The 5,308-nt window shown below is 38.5% G+C and overlaps 1 non-coding gene across 1 annotated transcript; it reads left to right on the forward strand.

The window, feature by feature from the left end:
* Positions 1 to 1,124: 1,124 nt before the first annotated feature.
* TRNAG-CCC (transfer RNA glycine (anticodon CCC)) lies at positions 1,125 to 1,195 on the forward strand. The gene has a single exon. It is a non-coding gene; the product is annotated as a tRNA-Gly (tRNA).
* Positions 1,196 to 5,308: the final 4,113 nt, after the last annotated feature.

A 5,308-nucleotide genomic window follows, 5' to 3' on the forward strand; every position in this document is an offset into this window, starting at 1 on the left:
TATCTTTTCTGGAGGTATTGGATGAATAAATAATATGTTTTAAACAAGGGTTGTAAATAAATATAGTTGGAAATTTGCATTAAGTGCTATGAGAGGGGAAAGATTTTTGGTTCTGCTCAGGAATCTCTAAATTCTTTGGTCTGCCACTAATTTCTTCCTTTGTGTTACTTTTCCTTCATATTATGTTAGATATCTTGAACGAAAAGCTGAGGAAAAGCAGTGCATTAACCTGATATTAACTCAATTCCCATGAAGACTGAATATCTGTTACAGGTACTATTTGATCAGGAAATCTCGGGTCCTCATGCTATGGACAGTTGCTAAATGCATGAAATCTTTGGAAAATATTCTAAAAAATTAAATAATTTTTAAAAATAATAATAATAAATTAATTTCAAAAGTTAAACAGTGTGCTCCTCAAATGGGGCAGAGTTCCTGAGTAAGCTGCAGAAGCTGTGATAAAAGTTTCAACACCTGTACATGAAGTGTTGCACCAAAGAACTTCTTTCAGCTGCTGTCCACTTGCTTTTCTGCCTGGAATATTTGTTTTTCTTGCATCCATGCCTAAAGTGCTTTGATTTGCAGAGTCATGGGTAGCAGTGTATGCATCAAAACGATTTTGCTCCCCATGAAAGGTGTAGGAAGTCAGAATGGAACAATCATTGTTTGGTTCCTTTAATTTCTTTCCATCTTCAGCACACATCTGCTTACTCTACACTGTTGAGAGGAATTACTGTCTTGGCATTACTTGTTTTGAAATTTAAGTCCTTTTATAACCAGAGACATTTTGGAAGGAATCTGTGGAGCCATTTAGTCTTCACCTTCACCAAAAGAAGATTGACTATTTATACATATTTTAAAAAACAAACAGAAGGGTTTTCCATGTTTACTCTTTCAAAACATCCCTAGGAAAAGGGAATAGTTTATTGTCCAGTGACATTTTGTCAGTATTTTAGGATATGTGTTTTGTTCTGTAGGTAATTTTTTTCTGGTAGAAAACTCTTTTTCCAGCTTAGTCCTTATTATGACCCCCTTCCAAGGCAGGATAACTGAGATTCTTGTTAGGAGAGGCCTTGGAGTGGATTAGAATGAAATAATAATGGATGATTCACCACTCCAGGGCAGCACCAGTGGTGTAGTGGTATCATGCAAGGTTCCCATTCTTGTGACCTGGGTTCGATTCCCAGCTGGTGCACAGAAAATTCACAATTCCCAGCCTGTGCAGTGCCCATACCTCAGGTCAGGTGTGATTCATCTAGATAATGCATAGGCTCTTTTGCTTTGTGCTTTTTATTGCTTGAATTTTGGGCAGGGCAGCTAAGTTGCTGTGGGCTTTTTCTGTGTAGTCCAACAGTGTAATTAAGTGGTATTTTAAGTTTGCTTCTGTTAAAGAGTTCACTTCTGAAAGTTTGTTTTTATGCAAATAAATTGTTTTACTTGACCTAAGAATTCTGGAAATAGTAACTTGTAATTTGATCTTATCAGCCATATAACTAACTAACATACCACTGGTATGAAATATCCTATACATGGCCATTTATCATAAAAGAGATGAACTGAGACTCTTTGACCAATTTAACACTTTCAGATAAAAGGGCTGTCCTTGACACTTTCTTCTCATCCAAAATTGATAGTTTTATATTATATTTGGGAAGAGGGGCCAAAAAAAGCTGTTTAGTATTCAAATACCATCTCCTTCAAACACAAAGCCGTCCATTCCAATGAGTAGGAAGTCAGGCAAAAATGCCAGGAGGCTTGCATGGATGAACAAGGAGCTCCAGGCAAAACTCAGATACAAAAAGGAAGAATATAGAAGGTGTAATATAGAAAATGGAATCAGGGACAGGTAACCTAGGAGAAATACAGCAACATCATATGAGCATGCAGAGATGCAGTTGGAAAAGTTGAAGCCAAAATGAAATTGAATCAGGCAAGAGATATCAGAGACAACAAGAAGGACTTCTGTAAGTGCAGACATCACAAAAGGAAGACTACAGAAAATGTGAGCAGGGAACCTGATGGCACAGGAAAAGGCTGCAGTACTGAATTCCTTTTTTGCTCCAGTCTGTTCTGCAAGAACCAGCCTTCAGGAATCCTGGGTCCCAGAGATCAAGGGAAAGGCTGGAGAAAGGAATGCATACCCTCCATGAAAGGGAATCAGAACAGTACTTATTCAAACTGGATATTCAGAATTCCATGGGCCTTGATGGGATGCACCCAGGAGTGCTGAGGAAGGTTATGACTAGGAGAAGTTCTTCTGGACTGGAGGAAAGAAAATGTCACCCCTTTGTTCAAGAAAGGCAAGAAGGAGAAATCAGGGATACACAGGCTAATCAGCCTTGCCTCAAGCCACAGAAAAATGATGGAGCAGCTAATCCTGCAAAACATTCTCCAGACATGTTTAAAAGGCAAGGAAGTCATCATGAGTAGTGTGCATGAATTCACCAACGAAATGCCGTGCTTGACCAGTTATCCACCAGAAGTGGCTGGTCTGGCAGACAGGGGAGAAAAGTGGATATTGTCTGCCTGGACTTACACTGTCTGCCATTCAGATCCTCATGGACAAGCTATTGATCCAAGGGCTAGATGAGCAGTGAGGTGAATTGAAAATCAGCTGAATGGCCAAGCCCAGGGGGTGGTGTCCAGTGGCACAAGGTCAATTTGGTGGTCAGTGTTATGTTCTGAAATATTTACACAAATGAATGTCCCACTGTACAATCAGGGGAATCTTATGGTTTAAGTATTTAAGGTTTATTAGTTATTAGTCTTAGAAATTAGGATTTTAGAGGTGTGTGTCTCCTGTGAAAAAGATGAGTAGGATAGGGTGATAATGGCTGTTCAGACCTTAAGCCAACACTGGCTGCATATAGAAACTTGCACAAGGTAAAAGCATGGCCTTTTTCTTATATAAAACTTGATACCAGATAAACAGTAAAATTAAATACTTTCCTCTCATCCAAACTGCTTCTAATGACTGGAAAAGATCTCCTGTGATGCATTATTAGCACACCAGTGTGTAAGCCATCCTGAGAGCCTTCTCACAGTTGGTAGGTGAGTGCCATTGAGATTCACCATCTCTTTCTTCCTCTAAAGGAGACCCATAATACCTCTGGGAAGAAATATCTTTGCTATTAATACTCCCACACTTACCATTATGAAATAAAGGATTTTTTGGCTCCATTGTTCCTTCCTGCTCATCCTGCAATGAGTACTCCCATGCTGTGAGTGTTCTGATGGATTCCAACCTCTTATGGGATCAGAAGAACAAGACAAAACTGGAGGGAGGCATTTCAGTCTTTTACTGTAAGTCCTTGAGTCAGAACCCCATTTGGGTCCTTTTGCAGTGATCTCAGATAGGAGAGATTTACTCTGAGAGCTGTCAAAGGCTATTTTTCTTTAGAACAGAATGTTGGATTTACTGTGATGACCAGAAGTCCTTCTGAGATTTTTATTCCCCTCTTTTTGGAGAGAGAAGTCTGAACCTTTTTTATTTTCTTCTGAGCAGTGATAATCTCCATTTGCTTTTGTTACAAAACTCGTTCCCTTCCATTCTGTGACTTTCAACTGTGCAAGAATTCAGAATAGAATCTGATATCTACAAGTCCAATTTATAGAAAGATAAGCCCCAAGGGAGATCCTGAAATTCCTGTTTGTCCAAGACATTAGCAGGAAGTGTTGAATGTTCCTCTTCTAAGCTGGCAATGCACAAGGTCTCCATCACATGTATTTGTGATTGATGTACAACTTCCCTCTGATCCTCAGGCTTTGCTTTAGAAAAGGCTGAAGGGAACATTTCTGGGCCTGACTGACACAGTGTGATAGGTTTGATTCCAAACATCTCCCTCCCTTTTTGTCTATTCAATGCTTATTCTTTTTTGATTAATCACTAAAACTAAAAGGCTCCTTTCTTTTCACTGGATTCTTGAGCAAGATTCTTAGTGCCATTTTTTTTTCTTAATGCCCACTTTTTTCCTTTTACAAACAGAAAAAATGGACACTTTCCTAATAGGAAGCAAATTTTGTTCCCAAGATTTTTTTTTTTTTTTTTTTTTTAAATTATAGTTCATGTTTTTTCATGATAAAGAGTCCTTGAGATGCATGTTGTACTTCTTTTAGGGTGGTTTTTAAGTTCTCTTTCAACTGAGCCTTTTTCTCCTCTTTTTCTTCCAAAGCCTTGTTTCTCTGAGCTAGACAACATTCACATCCTTGCTGTCAAGAGGCTTCTTCTTCCTGTTAGAACAAAGTTTAATGATGATGTCAAAGGCTGTGGAAAGTCCAAAAGCTATCATTCACTAGTGATGGTCAAAGTATAGAGCTGTTTAGAGGAGACTATTCTGAGACAGCCAAAGGGGATCTTCTAATGCCACAGAGACCAGGGATGTTAGTGGTTTTCTGGGAAGCTTGTCCACTCCATCTACTAACCACATCTGTAGTTTTACCTAATGTTGTGGCATTCTATGGAAATTCAGAAATTATGCTGCAATTCCTGCTTGAAAAACTCACAGTAAGCATAACTGTGTTTGTAGGCTATGATTTAAAACTGAAAAAGGATATATTTACCATCAACCACTATATTTTGAAAAGAGTAGGCTGCAACTAGGTGATCCTTAAGGTCCCTTAACATTCTATGAATCTATGAAGATAGGAAGAGCATTGAAGGGACTGAGAGCCAACTAGCTGATTTAGAAACAAAGATAACATTTCAAGACAGCCATGAAGAAGAAGTAGTAGAGTTGGGACCAGTCCCTAGCATTCTTTTTATCATTGTTAAAAAAAAAAACAAACAATTTAGACTTTGATCTTTAGTCTTTTTTAATGTCTTTTTCTTAGGCAGGTGCTCGCTCCTTTTCTTCTTCTGCAAAATGTCTCTGAAAGCAGCAGGAAATGTGGGAAAAATTTAATTTGTTTTCAGTCTTCTGTCATAAGTGAAACAGAGTAGAAAACCTAGCTATTAATTAAGACAAGTAGTTTTCTGTAAGCCATATCCTTGTTAGAGAACATTAAAGTATCAGCATCTATTGAGCCTATTGAGTTTAGATACAGTATTTTTTATTTTTCCTTAAAGCCCAGATACAACAATTCCTGCGGCACCAGCAGGGAGGGTGTTCTGGTGCAGAATCAGTCTGTAGGTTCATACTTCTGTTATCCAACTGCTTGCCATGGAATATCATCTTCAGGATTTTAGTGTTTCCCTCTTTGAAGGGCTCTTGGCATAATCTGCATGCCGCAATACTTCCCCATTTTTGGATGAGAGATGGGGGATGTTGAAGGTTTGAGTTCAGGTAATGGATTATGTGGTAGTTTATTT

The sequence above is a fragment of the Oenanthe melanoleuca genome, chromosome 2 (assembly GCF_029582105.1).
Source record: "Oenanthe melanoleuca isolate GR-GAL-2019-014 chromosome 2, OMel1.0, whole genome shotgun sequence".
In the NCBI taxonomy this organism is placed as follows: Eukaryota; Metazoa; Chordata; class Aves; order Passeriformes; family Muscicapidae; genus Oenanthe; species Oenanthe melanoleuca.